General features: G+C 46.4%; 1 long non-coding RNA gene across 1 annotated transcript in view; it reads right to left on the bottom strand.

Moving 5' to 3' along the window:
* Positions 1–115: 115 nt before the first annotated feature.
* Positions 116–20,000, bottom strand: part of LOC147021875 (uncharacterized) — a 75,900-nt gene continuing 56,015 nt past the window's right edge. The window contains exons 2-4 of the long non-coding RNA XR_015060976.1: positions 8,810–8,971; positions 4,643–4,751; positions 116–945 (exon numbers count right to left, since the gene is read on the bottom strand). This is a non-coding gene — a long non-coding RNA (uncharacterized LOC147021875). The remainder of the gene's footprint in view (positions 946–4,642; positions 4,752–8,809; positions 8,972–20,000) is intronic.

Genomic DNA, 20,000 nt, shown 5'->3' with positions numbered 1-20,000 from the left:
AAATAATCACTTTTTCAATACCTTACCTGATATCGGTTCATTTGTGCCTGGAAGCATCAATCACAAGTCACAACTAATCAGGGAGCAAGAAAGGAATGATCACGTGGCTGCCTCCGTAACTTTATTGGGAAACTGAAATAGTGCATATGTTCTATTTTTACATCTTGTTCTAAAAAAGGAAACAAAGAGTGAAAATGCCAATGGTGAAATGGACGTATTTATTTATATATTTAAGGAAGCATACAATAGGTATTGGGTATAGCCGTTCAAAATCTGCAAAACAACTGCACAGACATATTTTGGACAAGAAGAAGAAGGGACATCTACATATTACATATGAAAAACAGATAATATTTTTGCACACCTTCACAGCCACACCTCACCACCCCACCCTCCTGGCCCTCCCCTTTCTCCCACATGCCACTGTATACATCTTTACATTCTCTTACTCCTCGCCCTTACTCGATTCTCCTAATTAACAACCTTTCGTCCTTTACCGTTTCTACCCCTGCCCCCCCTCTTTAAGGTAGCCAATAATACCGGACTACTCTCGACAAATATCCTTCCTGCTGTTGAGACAGTTAGCCAGATTAAATCCACGTTGATAGCTGCGTGCTCACTCCTTCATTCCCGTTTCTCCTCCATAACCCCCGACTCTCTTTTGTCTTCTCCCCCTCTACCCCTCCAATGTTTTTTTTCCTACTTTGTTTGTCTGGGTGCATCACCTCTATTGGCTATGTAGTATGTAAAATGTCCCCAAATATTTTGAGAATGAGAATTTTTTGCACTGAAAAAGGCTGCTTCAATGAAATACCATGCCATCCACACATCACCAAAGTGAATTATAGAATACACTTATTGAACGGTTCAACATAGACTGCAACACAATGAAATCGGTGTGATGTCAAATCATTCATTCTCACGCAGAGACTCGTTCATCCCCACCTGCAAAACAGACAAGGGCAATTAAGCAGAGCGTTCGATGACTAAAGGTGTGCACCAATATATTCAGTAGAGTTCAGTTATGATGGGAACTATTTCCAAGCGTGATTTGAGAGAAAAAAAAATCAACCCGGAACATAAGTCTGGATCATCGATATCAATCTGTCCTCCATACTATTACAGGACTCCAGCACATGCATTTACATCCATAAGGCATGACATGTATTTGGTAAGTTTGGCAATGCACACCGGTGTCACCTGATTAAATAATTCAGGGACTGATTCATCTGAAAACAGTCTCTTTTCATTTTGTATGGCCAAGCCTGCTATCACTATTCGGCATGTTTTCCTCGCTAACTTTTCTTTTGAAACACAAACTTCGCATCCTGCTAACTCAAGTCATATTCAACAGATGTGGAGCAAAGCTACCGCAGATAATTTGTCTCAATGGATTAGAAAATTTGTCTCAATACAAGAAGTGAGGCATCAACCCCAGAATCGACATCCTTATCAAGAGTGAAAATGCTGCGTCACAGCCTCCTCAGTCAAAGAGGTCTCAAGTCAGCCTGTGGCTCTCGTGGTATTTGGTTTGAAAGTTTGCATTATTCTCTTGCACCATCTAGCAGTGTTTTTGTGATACCATGCTAGACTGATTAATTAAAAAAAGAGATCCATCGTGGTGGTCCAAGTAGTTTTTCATGAATTGGTGTTAGTAGTGGGATCCATCGCCACCAGTTACTGGGGAGTATTTATTTATTTGTTTATTCATATACAGCATGGGGCTGCTTGGCTGCGTCATTTTTCTCGGGGTGCGGCTCTGCCGCTGATGCAATGCCTCCTGTTACTGGAATGCTGGTACTCCTTTTGCCGACCTCGGAAGGATGGCAGGCTGAGTCAACCCACCTGGTGTTAATTAATCAGTTTTTGATGGAACTTGAATTCAACACCCGAAGATCTTAAGCCAACCTCACTGTCAAGCCAACACCAGGTTACTGGGAAGTATGATTTGAAGTCAAAATTTGTATAAAATGTAAAGTCTATGAATGAGGGACAAACCACTGTGGTTTTGCCGAGATGCCAGAGATCAAATGCCCTCCACCCCCTCGCTCCCCCCCCCCCCCAGAAGCATGACATGATCCATGAGCGTGCCGTCTTTCACTTACTGCCAAGCCCCAGGTAAGTCTGTGAAAACTTTCTTCCAACGTAAGTATGAAAAGGCAGAACATTGAAACTTTCATGACCCGAAGAAGCGCAATCTGTGATCAGCTCATAGTCGACTCTGCAGCCAAACATTTTTAGTTGTATCTGCAGATCAAGGCAGACTTAATGTTGGATACTAAAATACAGATGGCCAGAGAATACGAGTTGAAAGCACAGATGGATCTTGGTGAAGGCTCAACAATGTCAAAATCTCTTGAAGAGGTACATCGATGAAATCAATGATGGAGACAGCAATCACGTTTTTATGAAGACAACAGAAGTATGATTTCATGACATTAAACACTCGTGGGGTACAGATTTGAAAAGTTAAATTCACAGATCCCATTTTAATGTCGCAGATCCCATTTTAAAACACTCAATCACACCATTTGTCAGATTTTCTTTTGATAGACTTCCGTTCAGAATCATTTCTGCACCAGAAATATTCCAAAACAAGATGTCTGAATTACTAGAGGATCACCCAGGTGTGCCAACGCAGTGGAGGACATTCTTGTGCATGTTGAGACGACAGAACAGCATGATATCAACTTACGATGCGTTCTGGATACGATACAAAACGATTGACTGAAACTGAACAAAGCTAAGTGCATGTTCAATCGATGAGAGATGTCATTATTGGGACACATTCGGGATGGCAGTGGAGTTTGAGCTTCCGACAGAGAGAGTATCTGCAGGTCTGTTCCATTTTCAGAGCAAAATGCACATGACATTGACTGATTACTATTCTCATTAAAATGACATTGATTACCCGGCTGATCAGATGAGCAATACCATTTCATCGGCAAACTCAAGAGTATATTCACGAGATGGGGAAACCTGGATGCTATTGTCTCAGATAATGATATGGTTTTCATGTCTGCTGGATTTTTGAAATTCAGAGAGGAATACAACTTCAACCATGTGACTGTTAGCCCTCATTACCTCCAGGCTAATGGTGCAGCTGAAAGATCAGTGGCCATTGTTCAAAACAAAATGAAGCAAACTGATCCATTTAAAGCTCCATTGTTGCATCATTCGACCCCAGCAGCTAATTATCGGTTGACACGTGAGGCCAACATTAACAATCCGACCTCAAAATCTCCAGTCTGAGTATCCAGATGCTGCCATCATTCATAAGAGTGAGGAAAAGACAAAGATGAATTACAATCATCAGCATTCCACTCAGAAACCCCATTCTGAATTGTCAGCGGGTGATCAATTTTGGGTGAAAACATCACTTCCAAGAAACTGGTGATCAGCAGGTAAGTTGTGGCAACTCCAACGCCAAATCCACAATCATACGTTGTTGCATCTGAGAAGACTTGGTGGCAACTGACCTGCAACCAGCACTATCTCTGAGTGAATACAGCACTCCTCAAATGACAGATAGTGAGAAGTATGCCACCATTGATTTGCCTTCAAGCATGCACAGTCAAGTGAATGTTCTACCTTGCGTTACTATCCAAACACACCACGAGATTAGTCAGTTGGGTGGAAAGGAACCTGTGTTAGACAACTCCAGTTCATGCTAACTCATGTCACAGCTCAGGACGAAACGATCATCCAGTACAAAGATTGGACTTGTGATTTCAGGCTGTACACACAGTACTGAATTTGGACCTCAAACGCCAAAATAATGCCCGTCCATTCAGTTTGTACGAGTCAGGGTGTTCCACCCCTGCTCATCAAATTTTGTGCTATAACATCTGCATTGTTGTTCTGTGTGTAATTTTATTTACTCGAGTTCTGTATTTGACGAATCACCAAATATTTTGTTCAGAATAATGTAATATCATTGCCATGTTGTACATCTATTTTTTCCCCTCATAAAGAAAGTTGATTTAAAAAGAGGGAGTTGGCCTTCTTTTTTGTATGCGGCACAAGACTGTGGGGAAGCATCATTGGCTGATTGGGCGGCTGTGTCGCAGATGCATTGCAAAGGGGTCATGTCATGCTGTTTGGTTCCAAAGAGTGCAGTATTCCCTTGCACCACCTCGTGGTGTTTTGGTGATAACACACTGTGCTGATAAACCGAATAAAGAGGTCCATCATGGCAGAACAAGTAGTCATTTCATTACAGTGGTATTGCTATTCCAAGTACATTGTACGTAGTAGCATAGTAGCCGTTGTATCATCTCAATCATTTCATTGTCCATTGTCTTCAAATTGTTCACTGGCAGGTCTGGCCACATTATAAGTAATTGAGAGTCGCTGGCATCAGATTCATTGCAGTTCTGTGCACAATATAAGCAATTGGGTGCACAACCCCACCTGGTATTAATTCAACAGCCAAGTGGGATTTGAACTCAGGATCCTCGGATCCCAATCCCACCATCCCTAACCATTAAGCCAATACCAAGCAGAGCATCATCCTGTTGGATAAAAGCTCAAACGAAATTAAACACCATTTTTAACCAATAGGTGGAGATAAGGAATGCATGTCCAAGAAGGTATTTATGTAAACTGTACATGTTCGTATAGACCAGGGTGGTGGCCTCACCAATGGTACGCCGACCCATGAGGGCATGAAACTGCTTTGGGTGAGGCTTCTCCCGATTGCTGCGTGATGAAAGCCGTGTCAAGCTGTCTCGGAGAGACCTTTCCCACTGCTACAGAAGCAAAGGAACCATTATTAATTGTATAAAAAGGTCACAGCACAACAATGCTTTGTGTTGAAAAAAAATGTAAAACTCGAATTATTTTATGGAAATGCTACAGGAAGGAAGTAGTAGAAAACTTTGTCTCAGATAAATGCAATCCAAACATATCTCTGCTGGGACTTTTCTAATAAAAATTCTGGACGTTTCTCACCAGACTGATCTGACAACTCTTCAACATAATCTCACCTTTTAAGATTTCTATAGTCTCAAGTTTTATTTCTGACATAATGAGAGACCCAACTACAACTCCCACCGTTGTTTATCCTCCGTCATCTCTCTTTTCTCCCATATCTACAGTTGGATATGTCAGGGATCTTTCCCCTTCCTATATATATATATATATATATATATATATATATATATATATATATATATATATATATATATATATATATATATACATATATATATATATATATACATATATATATATACATATATATATATATACATATATATATATATATATACATATATATATATATATATACATATATATATATATACATATATATATATATATATACATATATATATATATATATATATATATACATATATATATATATATATATATATATATATATATATATATATATATATATATATATATATATATATATATATATGTTCCAATTTAATGGCCTCCGACAATTTCTGACATAATCTACATTTAGCCCGAATCATTTTTCTATCTTGCGCAATGCTAATCTTACCAATACTACTACTACTACTAGAACTACTATTCTACAACCAAATTATTCCTACCTTCTTGTGGGGTCTATCGAGGAACATTTATGGCCAACCTTCGACTAAAGATGATTTGAAGACGAATTTGTCATTTGTGCTGGAGATAACTTGCTTAGTTTTTTTTTTAAACAAAAGACACAGTGGCATATTTAACATCCACCAATAGCCGGTGCTGGTAGATGGGTCCTCCGGCTTAACTTCCATCGAATGGATGGTAGCAGTTTGTCGCTGGATGGATATTTGAAATCAGGCTGGACAGCTCAATGACGAGTGTGCATACCTCAAAGCTATCCTTCTATAATTCTCATTACATCATCATGTGCTCTATAATCATGTGAAAGTGTGATGAAGCTCCATAATCTACACAGAGCGTTGGTTGTGCGAAGCAGTTTATTGGCTGGTGTTACAATACTGGATGGGTCACCACTCTGACACAGGAAATTGGGGCAGGAATTTGTAACTTGGCCTGGGTGCCAGTGATAGCTCGCCAACTCTTTGTGAAGGATACTGAGGGATTTTTAATGTCCACCAACTATTGCTGGCATATTCAAAATCAAAATAAAGTCCAATTAATGCACCGCAGTCCGAAGAAGGAAGCCAGACATTACAATACGCGCGCGCGCGCGCGCGCACACACACAGATACACACACACACACACACACACACACACACACACACACACACACACACACACACACACACACACACAATGTACTGGTAAGTCCTTACAACAGTTATTTTATTTGAAGTTATAACCTTAACTTGTAACCAATTAACTGATTTCCCAACTTCCCAAATCATAACCATTTTTAATCGAGGTTTCGATCCTTTCAGCCGAGAACCTCTCCAAACGGCGGATCCACAACCCCGGTCACTGGTCCACATCAGTAGATTACTCAACCTCAATGGACCTGCAACCTCAAAGTTGCACCCAGACAGTCAGTCAACACATCCATCCATCCATCTATTGGGACCAGACTCTGTGCAGAGCATTTGTGCTGCCGAAGTCTCCTTGGCTGTTGGGCACAATCCTGGATGGGTCGCCACTCCAACACAGGATGCCAGCAAGCCTGCACTCATTTTGCCGACCTCGGAAGGATGACAGGCTGAGTCAACCCCACCTGGTATTAATTCAATAGCTAGGTGGGACTTGAACTCAGGGTACTTGGATCCCAAGCCCACCACCCTAACCATTAAGCCGACACCAGGCATTGTCAACCCAGCAATGCAATATCCTCCTTCAAAGTTATTTGTTTATTACTTTTATTTGAAGTATTACTACATATGAATAACTTTAATGAAATACTACTTTATATGATAAGAAATTAAGTGATAAACACTTTACCTGATAGACATTTCTATTAGACAGCACCTCCATCTAACCATAGACTCAAACTGTCATTCAAATATTCAAACTGTCATCAATAACGGATTTTAACATGCAGTTCTGCATATCCCAGCAACCACCAAAAAATTGTTTCAATACCTATTTTACTGTACAGTATTTTATTTAAAATTTTTTTAATTCAAATACCTCCATTATTTAATACCATCTAGAAATATATACATAAATGAATATGTATGTTAAATTAATAATATTAATGAGATAGTTAATTCAATTTTATTATTACATCAAATGCAAGGCAATAGGAACTTGTTCACACGAATACCAACCAAACTTAAATAAAAGGGGACGATGGAGTCTACAGACACTCACAAGACCTGATCAAATGATCAGCCAAATATGCTTCATTTAACATGATGGAAAAAAAAGAACATCGCAGCACGTTCCACAAAATCATCCTTTACTGAACAAATTCTTGCACATCTAAGTAGCTGAGATGAAAATACATTGTAACCCATTTTAATTGGTACATTGTTTTCTGGAAAAGTTACAAGACTACAGCGAAATTGAAATCATCAACTTTATGATATACACTTGTACGAAAACCATTCTGTCCAACTCTAGCCAACACATCCAGATATGCAGCAACTGAACAATCATTACCACTCCTGTTTGCAATCAGGCTATCTGGATAAATTTTGTGAAGCTGCCCATCAAAAAATTATAGTTAACCACACAAATATCATCTATATAACATGTTTCTGCATGAATGAAAATTCACAAAAAAAAAAACAAGAAAAATGTCCGCTAGTAGGGGACTGCAATTCCCACCCATGGGAATACCCTTTAGCTGTTTAAACATGATCACACGAAAAGACACAAAAGTATTAAAACAAATAAAATTAACAGCATCCTTACACTTCTGCTTATCAAAACAATGAAAACTTGAGTATTTATTTTTTAGAAAAGAATGCTATATCAAACCTGACACATAAAAACTTATTAAAAGAGTTAAAAATCTTGTCAGCTACTTTGAAGGGTGAATCCCTCACTAGGACTAAATCCAAATTTGTATATAAAGTTGAAAAATCAAAAACTTCAACTGACTTGATATTGAGGCATGTAATCCTATCTAAGAACTCTAAAGTAGAATTAATGCTCCAGAAAGTTTTATGGTAGGGAATAAAAGATATGTGATTTAACATCCATCTGAGGAATGGCACACACATTGAAATATCACCCTGCCTGTGAAACACCAGAATGACAGTTTACAGTTGGGCTGGGATTCAAAACTAGACTCCACACATCAGGGGGGAGTGTGTGCACCTCTATGCTATCCAGCCAGCCTGATCTGGTTTGCCCAGTGCAATGCTAAACTAACCCATAAATGTGTAATATTTACATGTCATGGGGCTTTTATTTCTAGTTACAACATGCAATGTAAAGTACGTTACAAAATTTCTGAATAGTTGGACAATTACAGTTTGTTATCTTGCCAAAACAAAGTTTTTGCAAGATATGTTAGTTTGTTTTTTACTCAAACACAAGTACCATTTTTGGTTAAACCTGGACATTGACATTTTGGTTATACCTGGACATTGAATTTCGAACTCCATAATTTATTTATTTATTTACATTGACCGAAGGCTCACAGTGGAACCTGTGTCTAAATAACAAGCAGACCTAAGATATTAGAAGACATCAGTGCACTCCAATGAGAATAACAAAGACATTTGTAGACGGACTAATACATTTGAGGTATGGGATTTAAACATGGATTTTGAGCATCACGAGCCACTTGTTCACATGAGAAAGCTAAACAGGCCAAAATAAAAAAACGGTTTATCTATAAATAAACGACTACATTACCTAAATGTCTTCCTTAAACAAGCATTTGCATCCCTACCTTACCGTGAGACTGTTCGATATCCCACCAAATCCACCCTCGTGCTGATCAGCGCTCCAAACGCGCTGGCCCTGAGTCAGAGGCACCGCGAGCAGTGCTCCGACCAGCCACAGTAGGAGTATGCTCGTCATCATGAAGACCAGTGATACTCGAGTCCTTTCGTACTGCTAGCGCCAGAAAAAACGGTAGGGAGTGTGTGATCTTGTCTTATACTGTAGGTGTCCCCTCGGTGTGAGTGTGCATCATCGAATCGTTTTGAGAACTGGATTTAAAAAAAATAACATGCACATAAATCTGAACTCATTTGTTTGTATGTAGAAGAGGTCATCGTCAAACCGCCAAGCTTCAAAGGTGTCTCAGGTTATTGTGAGGAGTGTTTTATTTTGCATCACATTTTAGAGACAATGAAATGCTTGTGTACATTGTACAACAATGATTTAGGGGGCAGTTATACAAACTGTATTTGTTGGAAATTGATTAATTAAAAAAAGGACAAAGACAAAAGACTACATGGAAAAATACAAAAGCAAATTTAGTTTATTTCCGATGAACATTCAAAAAGTTATAAAACGAGATATTCACAATAGTCTAAAACATGCCAACATTGGAAGATATAAAGTATATATACATATATATATATATATATATATATATATATATATATATATATATATATATATATATATATATATAAAAATTTAATTGTTTTTAATTTTTTTAATCTCTGCATTTTAAGTATGCCGATATCATATATCATTAGCAAGGATATATATTTTTCTTACAAATAATATATACTTGTGAAGAGGAATTTAAAGGTTTGTGTGTTGGATCACGTGAATACAACTTTTTGAACGCAACATGTTCCACATGTTGAAATAATCATTATTTTGTGTAATTGTTTCTGTCACGATTATCCTGATTATGCACTCTTTACCTTACAAGTATCACAGAACAGGTGATGTCTTACCAAGTGAAATTGTGTCGCAAAAGGAAGCTGATCCGATCCCGTTCCGTTTATAGCTGAGTTCAACAGCCCTGTGTGACACCGTGTTGAGAGACAAAGCTGAGAGTCTGATCTTCTTCCCAGATTTCCTGGTCACACTCCAGACCCTGGTTATATGCAATGCAGCCCAGATTGCACCTGCCTTGTGTGCTAATATTTATCCAGCCCAAAAGCAACGTCACAAATGCCCTCGAGCTTTGCCGCACACACTTTGAAAACACAAATTCCAAGTACCGTTATTAATAAGCGAGATGTGACCATATTGAACTTAGTTAAGCTTGACTACGATTATATAATTCTATATAACATTTATATTTTATGTATATTTATATATATATATTTAATTATAGATATATATATATATATATATATATATATATATATATATATATATATATATATATATATATATATATATATATATATATATATATATATATATACATTTAAATATATATTTATATAATTCAAGTTTATATAAATCAGGGTAATCGTGACCAAAAAAAAAAACTGAAGAGAATAATGCTGATTTCAATTTGTGCAACATGTAGCGTTCAAAAAGATCTACTCACGTGGTCCAACATACAAACCTTTAAATTCCTCCACAGAAGTATGTATGATGATTAAGAAGAACAAAACATATCCTAAACAATGATAGAGGCACACATAAACATTGAAATTTTTAAAATAAAGAATGATCAAATTTTTGTATTTTATAATGTTGGAATGTTTTGGATGATTGTGAGTATTTTCTTGGTATAACTTTGTGAATATCCCTTGGTAAATATATATAGATATATATATATATATATATATATATATATATATATATATATATATATATATATATATTGTTGTGGTTACCAAATTCGCAAACCACCATTCAGGTCCCTTAGGTGAGGTATCTCGGTAAGTACATGTGTAGTTAGGCCCAAACCCGTTGTCTAGTGGGAATACATGTCATTTATGCGTGCTGCGACTCTTCAGGATAGCCGTTTTTCTTTTGCTATCTTTATTTTGGACCAACCGCCATGATTACCACCACAACCACAACATCAACCACCAACCACAACGCCGCTTCACCACAACCGCCACGACCTTCACGTCACACCTCGCAACCGTCGCATCGCCACCGTTCTTGCGCCGCTTGTGGGTACCGGTGTTGGACTCGTGCAGGGCGCGCGCCGAACAGCGTGTACAAAATCACGGATTTTGTGCTACAAAAACGGATCAAAAACGACACACGCCCACTTTTTGCCGTCCAATCGGTGAGCGAGGGGCGATTTGGCCCCGCCTCCAGGGCGTTGGAGGGCGATCGATATATGCAAATTTATGGATCAAAAAGCATTCACGCCCACTTTTTCTCGGGCCAATGGGGAGCGAGGTGAAAGGTCGAAGGGACGGGGTCAAAGGCGAAGCCACGGGGCTTATATAAGCGACCGTGTTCGTCAGTCCAGTGAGTAGTAGAGAAGTAGAGTCGAGAGGGAACAGAGAGTTAAGACTTCGCGGGCGGTGGAGTTGGCAAGAAGGAGCTGGTCGTCGTGTGCGTTGGAGTCGGAGCGGAGGGGACGGAGCTGTGGAGAGGCGGCGAGGGCAGACGAGGGGGTGCTCGCGTCGTGCAGGGAGCTGCACCCCAGGGAGGCCGACAGCGCGACCTGGCCGAGGTGGAGACGCTTTTCGCGGGACAATAAAAATCCTCTATACCCCGAGCATCAGCAACCCCCCTCCTGTTTCCCCCCGCGCTGAGATAGTGCGACCAAGGGGGCCCCTTTCCCACCCCCTACCAGACACTGCCCGCGAGGCCCGCGGAGTTGAGGCACCATCGCCGCTCCGCGTCTCATCACCAGACGGGTAGGCCCGACCCGGTCTCGGCCTCAGGCCCGCCTCATCCTTGAGGGTATTCTTTCCTTGGTTTTGGGTATGTGTTGTCGGCGCCGTCTGTGAAGTAAAATTGTATAAGTGTTGCCATGTGCTCGTGTAATCGGTATTAGATCTGCATTGTCGCATTTGCTTTTTGTGTAAATTGCATTGTGTTTTTCTTTTCTGTGTGCTTTTGGTGGAATTGAATATGTGTGCTTTCCGTTCGTCGCGAATAAATGTGCTTTGTGTTGAACTGTTTCCCGCTTCGCTTCGTCATTTCCTTCATTGAATCCTCATCGTGCTTCACGTAAAGGGTTGGTAGTGGGCTGAATACGCCCGATAATTAATCGAACCGTCGAGGTCGACGAATAACACCGCTCGGTTATCCCGATAGTACGGAACGGGTCGCTTAAGTGGCCCGTGTCCGAAGTCGACCTGCGGCGAGGTGCGATCGCCCGGTCTACCCTCCGCGTGGGTACTTAGGTAGGTCGAATTTGGCGAGCAACCCTATCCCACGCGGGGGCTGATTGGCTCGATCGCGGTGAGACCGAAAGGTCCACCCGTGACTGGTTCCCGGCGTTAGTCCGAGAGGGTCACGACTGGATTGTCCGTCCGGTGGGCGACGTGCCGCGATTCGAGTTACGTGGCCGTCAGCACGCCGGCGGGCGCGAATCCAGCAACACTGGTGTCAGGTCGTGCGATACAAATTCATCGCCCTCCTCGCGGCACTGGTATCGGAGAACAGGAAAACGGGCTCTCCTGTCTCCGGCTAAATTCACGGGAATCGGTCCAGGGGTGAGAGAAGCGACCCCCGATTCCCTCCAAATTAACCCTTCATGAGAAGCAAGATGGCGTCTCAAGGCGAGCGGGAGCAGGGGGTATTAGAAATGTATATGTGTAGTAATGTAGAGTCCATGGCCCAGGATGGAATGCCCGTGCAGGAACATGAACTCGTCCAACTGAACCCAGAGCCCGAAATGGGTGCGGCAGCGGCCGCGGTGTATGACACCTCCCCCCCCCTCTCCACCAAAACCCTTCCCCAACCCCTGCCGAAACGGCTCACTCAAGCGCATCCGACATGGCCCAGTTATGCGCCATGCTGGCGGCAATGACAGAAAAGATGGATACAAATACAAATGAAATGAAAAACGAAATGAAAGACATGAACAAGCAAATGAATGAAGTGAAAACGACGATGGATGCGAATACACAACAAATAAACGGAATGGAAGCAAACATGAAGGAGGAAATGAAAAAGCTGCGGGGTGAGACGCAGAACATGGGCCGATGCCTGCAGGCGGGCATGAAGGCCGTGACCAGGGAGATAGAAATGGCGACTCCACGTGTAGGAGCAAACGAGCTGGAAGGGGGTGCAACGGCTGACAGGCCCGCGGTGGAGGCGGGTAAAAAAATAATTCGGGGAGCGTGTTGGGCGAGGGTCGTGACAGAGGAATCGACGGTGACCAAAAGGGAAAAATTAAATGGGGAGACCAAAACGTGTGAGACGAGACACGAAATGACGACAACGGAAATAATAGTTGAGACAAGAGAGGTAAAGGGTGAAGAGTTGGCAGAGACACGGGAGATGGGAACGATAGAGGGAAGACTACACGATGAAGACGGGGTAAGTGACGCACACACACACACGGAGGTAGTGGAGGATAATGGGGGTGAGCTGGCGGACTGGGTAGAGACCCAGTGCGAGCACCTGGATGGCCTCCTCCAGGAACGAGGGGAGGGAGTATGCCCCCTTGAGGCGAGTCACGACCAGGTGAGTTCGGTCGTGCTTTGCGAGGTTGAGGGGAGGAGTGCTGCGAACGGGTGCACGGAGAGCTTGGGGGGTATAGAGGCCACGGAGACCCTTGTGGGGACACGAATCCCCAGTGTGGTTGTCCCTGTGTGTGTGGTGCAAGGCGTGAGTGCGTCCCCGTGTGTGGAAGCGACCCCGTGTGTGAGTCGTGTGGTGGCGATGGTGCCGGAGTACGTGCTTCCCAGCACGCCGTGTGTGGATGAGGCACGGAGTGTGGATGAGGCACCGCGGTTGAGTGCCCCCGCGTGTGTGGATGAGGCACGGAGTGCGAGTGAGGCACCGCGGGTGAGTGCCCCCGCACGCGTGAGTGAACGGCCGTGTGCAAGGTCGCTGTGTGTGTACTGTACTGGGTTGGGAGATGCTTAGCAGGCAGACACGAAGCGGAGGAACAGTCGAGCCGGGCTGTGTTGCACGAGTGCGAGCCAGGGCGTACTGTGCCCGCGGCTCTCCTTTATTCCGTACGCGGTACACTCACGAGCCGGCCGACTCCAGTATTACTACCATGCCTCAGACGGCGTGCACACCTCATATCCCTCGCCGAACCCCACGGCCACTCCTCCAACCATCACGCCCATCATGCATCATCATCATGCCCCTTCCCGCGGGCATGACTACACCACACTCCTCCCTCCTAAAAGTATGATTATTAAATGATCAGTATTATAAGAAGCATGCAGAACACGAAGGATTTCGTATAATAATCATGGAAATAAAATGAAAATAACAAAGTATAATAGCACATCACATCATATAATGCGTGGAAGCGAGCTACTGGAGAAGCACAGCAGCACGACTCAGCAAACCCGCCCCAGGCAGACCTGAAACAGATAAACCTTTCGAGGCCGGACCCCGCTGTCTGGAACCCGCGGCGCCACCGCCAGACCCAACCGACCTTGGTGGGGGCGCTGAACAGCACCCTTTGCCGGAAGCAACAAACACTCCCCAACCTTCATGCACCATAATCAGTTAAGATTCCACCGCATGGCCAAAACGGCCTTGAGCGCACCCAGAGAGCCACGCCCCAGGCGCCAGGCACGTCTGACTTCGCTGAAAGCAGAGGTGGGGTAACGCCGACCAGCGCACGAGTCCCGGCCCCGAGTCGATCTCCGAGACCCACACGGCAGTTAGACAGTAGTAATTCCATTTAAACCCCACTTCAACCATAAGCTCGTTATAAATCAATAGGAATAACATTCGAAGCATCGTAAATTCATTTTTCCGTACAGCGCGCTTTTTTGATAAAATCCCAGCACATGACAAAGCAATTACCTGCGGCCTGGAGCAACTGGAGGCTAACAAACCTTCTTTATTCGCCCCCACATCACATTGACCATAATCCAACTCCCATTGACTGATCTCCGCCACATCCACTTTTACATGAGAACTGCTGGCATTTATTTCAACAACGTTAAACTGCATCACTAGAGCAAGGGAAAAACACATATGCTATGAACAACAACCCACAACCCACATCACGAGTCCGCTTCTTGGTTGTCGACTTGATGCTGCGACTCGCGACTCCCTTTAACGCCACGGGCCCACCGCCACCTGTTGAAGCTGCCTGAACCACACCGATGCGCATTGCCTCACGAACCTTGCCACAGCGCGGGAACTCATCGCGAACGAAGCGCGGGAACTCATCGCGAAAGCTGATATGGCTCTCGCCGCTCCTGGAGCGCACCTCATCGCCGCAGGCAGCAACGAACGGTGGCTCCCGCTGCATCGACGCGGCTCCCCGCCGCCAGCGCCGCCCTCGGTATTCGACGAAGGTCTCGAAGAGAGCACTGGCACATCTGGAGGCACGAACCGGAACCCGTTCCGACCCAAAGGGTCCGGCTCGCCGAGCCCGGCTCCTGCTCCGGCTCGCCGGCACCATCATGCCCCGGCTGCAGGCTGATCTCCAGGTCACTGGGGTCCTGCTGCGGTGCCCCATCGCTCCCGGTGCGCTCGTGCTGCGGTGCCCCTTCGCTCCCGGTGCGCCGTGCTGCGTGTGCGCGCTCTCGTCCCGCACCGCTAGGCGTGCGAGCACCCTGCGACACTTGAGCCATCGCGCGGACTTGCGCGGTCACCGGTGTCTGCTCGATAGATGAAACAGTCGCGATCGCCGAGTCGAATGTGATGTCGGTCAATGGCTGCTCGCAGACAATGGCAATGGCTGCTCGCAGACCAGAAATAAAATGATCTCTGAACCGTGCTGGATGCTCCTCTGCCGTGAATTTGCACGGCACAGCCGAATGCGATGCGCGGCCAGCACGAGTGGACTCAACTCGACACCCGATCCGTGCCTCGCTCACTTCCCCCCCCCCCCTGCCACTGATCTTGTCATTTCCGGATCAATCGCAAGCAGGGTTCGACGCGGGACGGAAGGATCGCCTCGCACACCGCCATCTATGACCGTAACAATGGGCGATGACCCTCGGCCCACACACCGCAGACGACCTCGAGAGCCCAGACCGCCGTCCGAGTGACTGCATTGCCACGCTCGCCCACGACCCGCGCCGCAGATCGTGCGCATGGCCGTGCGTGCCTGGCCTATCGCGATGACCCCTAGACCATCTGCTGTGTCCCGACCATCGAGACCTCGGATATTCTCCAGAGCTTGCGCGACGTCCAACGCCGCGTTCGAGCCGAAACGCGTATCCTCGACAAAACGAACAAGAAAATGAACCAAATGAACGAACGTTGCCCACTCGACGTGGCCGGCGAGATTCCGACGAAGGCGGGCACGCGTACGTTTGCCATGCACCGACCCTTTGCCATGTTCGCGCCGGCGAGACCTTTGGCTCCGTAGCCTGGAACCGCACGGGTCATTTGCCGCCCTTACACACGTCGATCCGCCGATCCTCGTCGCCACTGTACTGTACTGGGTTGGGAGATGCTTAGCAGGCAGACACGAAGCGGAGGAACAGTCGAGCCGGGCTGTGTTGCACGAGTGCGAGCCAGGGCGTACTGTGCCCGCGGCTCTCCTTTATTCCGTACGCGGTACACTCACGAGCCGGCCGACTCCAGTATTACTACCACGCCTCAGACGGCGTGCACACCTCATATCCCTCGCCGAACCCCACGGCCACTCCTCCAACCATCACGCCCATCATGCATCATCATCATGCCCCTTCCCGCGGGCATGACTACACCACAGTGTGCAAGGGAGACCGTGTGTGTGAGAGAGCGGTATGAGAGGGAGATGTCGGTTGGCATGCGGGAGCACGCAGCCGCGTCTCCCGGTGTGAGTTTAATGGTGTGGACTGTGTGCGTCGTAACACGCAGGTATGCGTGTGTGGAATGGAGACGGAGACGGCGACAGAGGAGAGAAAGCCGAGTAGCGGCTGTAGTTGTTTCGGGGACCGTGCCGGGTTCACCCAGCAGTGAGCACGCGGTCCGTGCTGTGCAACGCACGAGACCACCACGTGCTCGCTTGCGAGAGTGAAGTCCCGGTCCGGAAACGCACGCGGTGGATTTGCCGATCCCGCGGACGGACAAAGTTTAGGCAGGTAAATGGATTTGGACCGGACGGGTTCTCCACGCGATCGTGTGTGTTAAGCTCCAACGGGAAAAGCACATGTGTTCGCGTGGGGAACCCCTCGAGACGTGGGGCTTGTGTTTTTTTCTTTTTATGCGCACGGTGACGCCATGGCTGCACGTGGGGTTGGAATCCGGCAGGAGGGGTATCTCTGCCGGATGGTACCGTCCAAGGAGGGACGAGGAACACGTGCAGCTGCATGACGTCACGGGCAGGTGCAAAGTGCGCGAGCTCTGAGTTGCCGCGCAGGTGCTGCGCATGTAAAAAAAAAAAAAAAAGCAAGCCTCACTTTCGGTTGCACAGGATTCCTGGGCAAGGGGTGAAAGACCCCCTTACTAGGGCACAGGATGGAAACTAGTTAGGGGGAAGGGTTAGCTTAGCTAGACCGGCTCCATGGGGCAGGGGTAAGTCCTCATGGGGCCCGTGGAATGGATTAGTTGGAGGGATTTAGTGAGCTTTAGGTTGGGAAATAAAATGAGATGATTTGGAGACAGTGACTGACAGTGAATGTGTAGAGGGGACGTAGTTTAGCTACGTAGGTTAAAAGGAACGTGCTACTAGTTTAAGGGACGACGTGGGAGCACGAGCTAGTTAGGGGAGGTAGTTAGAAGGATGGCAGAGTTCGGTGGTGTGTGTGTTGAAGAGTTGTTGGTGAGTTATGAGGTGGAGGCATGTGCTTGGTGAGTGAGTGAGGCCAGCGGGTCTGTGTGTATGGAGCGAATGGGGAATGCATGGTGCGATGAGTGATTGGGGGGAGGAGTGACTCCCGCCCAAGGGACCCCGGGGTCAGAGTAAAGTGAGTTAGCTGGGTTAGTCAAATTGAAAAATGGAGGTCGTTTTGTTGTTGGTGGGAAGGTAGGCTCGAGACCCATTTGGAGGGGTGCAGGAGCCCTGTTGACGGGCTTGGGAGCGTGGCTGCGAAAGGTGAGTATCGCTGAGTGGGTACCCCGGGCACCAGGCTAGTCGGCCGCGGTAGGCTAAGGGCCCGTGGGGGGCCGGGATAGCGTAGTGGGCACGGGTGCGCCTGCTTGGTGCGGGGGCCCGGGGCGCCATTAGCCGCGTGGGCAGTGTTGTGGGCACGGGTGACCCTCGGAAAGGGGCCTGGGAAGCCAGCCTGCCACGTGTGCGTTTCAGGGGAGGTGCCATGGGGGGCACTCCCCGGTGTTAGGGAGCTGGTAGGCTCGGAGGCAGTGTAGTGCCCGGGGGTGCCATAGCGGGAGATTCGGCAGAGGGTCGTGCCTGCCAAAGGGAGCCACGTGTCCCAGCCAGGAGACCGTGTGAGGGCACGGAGAGAAAATTGGGGGGCGAGGCCCGAAATTGTGAGGACACCAACACAGGCGACGGGAATCTGGGTTGTTAGAACCAATAGTTTAAGCGAGAGGCGCTTGTTGAAAGCCCCGGGGTAGTTTAACAGTTAAATGGATAGGGTAGATTAGGAAGTGTACCCCTCCGCACCATCCATCCCCTCGCTGTCGTTGTGGGCCGCTGGACCCACTTGGTGTTAAGATCACCGAACTCTGGGGAGGCCATTCTGAGGCTTCGTTGGGCCTCGACACAGGACGTTAGCTCTCCCTTGTTCCCCTCCGGGAAGGGAACGTAGGGGTTGGGAGTAGGCTAGGTGACAGGATAGGTTAGCCGAACAAGGACGATAAAGGGGGTTAGGGGACGATTTATAGTGGGGAAGTAAAAAAAAAAATAATAATAATAATAATAAATAAGTTGGGGCTAAATTGGGGTTTGACAAATTAAGGGAGTGGGTATGTACAGTGACAGGCAAAGGCGATAGGTGGGAGGGAGACAGGTAGGTAGGTCCGAGCCCGCCTTCCAAGTGGCCAGCACCACCGCACTCCCTCCACCAACCTCCACGGAACGGCAAAGGCTGGCCAACTTCATCTGCAGCTGCTGTGCTGCAAGGCCTGTGCCGGCTGGATCGTCTACAGCTGCTGTGCTGCAAGGCCTGTGCCGGCCAGTTCATCTGCTGGCTGTTTTTCTTCAAGGCCCGTGCCGGCCAGTTCATCTGCCGGCTGTGTTTGCCTGCAGCGGCCTTCTTCTGCGGGCTGTGTTTGCCTGCTCACCTTTGCCATGCCATGCCCACTGCCCAGGTTCACCAGCCCCGTTCAATTTTTGCTTTGCCCCCCCCCTGTTCATTTCCATGTGCGCCAGGATCAAGGCAACAGTTTGCAAGCTGCGAGAACTGCCCTGTTGGCAGCTACAACACGGGCCTGCAGTGGCGGCCCGTGCACCGTGTTTGTGTCCATCCATTCGTTGTGCTCATTGCGTGTGCCACTTGAGCTGGCACGGAGACTGCGTTGTGCAGCCCATGCACCGTTGTGGTTCACTGCGTTCAGTTCAAAAAGGAAGGCCTTGGACTGCATGTGAGCGGCCAGCCACGTTCCCTGTCACCTGCATTGTTTTGAGCCAGAGACTGCATGTGGGCAGCCTGGCTCCCTGCTAACTGCTTTCTTTTTGCAGAGTTCAATGATCCTGGGCCATGGTTTAGTGTAAAATTTGTAAGTTAAGGTTAAGATGTACTGTAAATATGAGTGCGCCCCCGGCATGTCTGTCCTAGCGCCGGCAATTTTATTTAAGTCGTCCGTGTGAGTGAGTTTGTTTAGATAGTTACGCAGCCCTCAGGTTATTTATTTTGGGGACACGAATACCATGAATGTCGCACTCAGGGATCCGTAGGTAAAATGTACTAGGGGAAAACTACACATGATGGCACACGAAAATTTGACGACTCGGGACGAGTCTGTAAAAAGGGGAGGGGGTAGTGTTGTGGTTACCAAATTCGCAAACCACCATTCAGGTCCCTTAGGTGAGGTATCTCGGTAAGTACATGTGTAGTTAGGCCCAAACCCGTTGTCTAGTGGGAATACATGTCATTTATGCGTGCTGCGACTCTTCAGGATAGCCGTTTTTCTTTTGCTATCTTTATTTTGGACCAACCGCCATGATTACCACCACAACCACAACATCAACCACCAACCACAACGCCGCTTC

This window comes from Eptatretus burgeri, chromosome 8, assembly GCF_056783735.1.
Source record: "Eptatretus burgeri isolate ZD-2024b chromosome 8, Ebu_testis_v1, whole genome shotgun sequence".
Taxonomy (NCBI): domain Eukaryota; kingdom Metazoa; phylum Chordata; class Myxini; order Myxiniformes; family Myxinidae; genus Eptatretus; species Eptatretus burgeri.
Note: the sequence above shows the minus strand (reverse complement) of the source record. Positions and strands in the feature narration are given on the sequence as shown.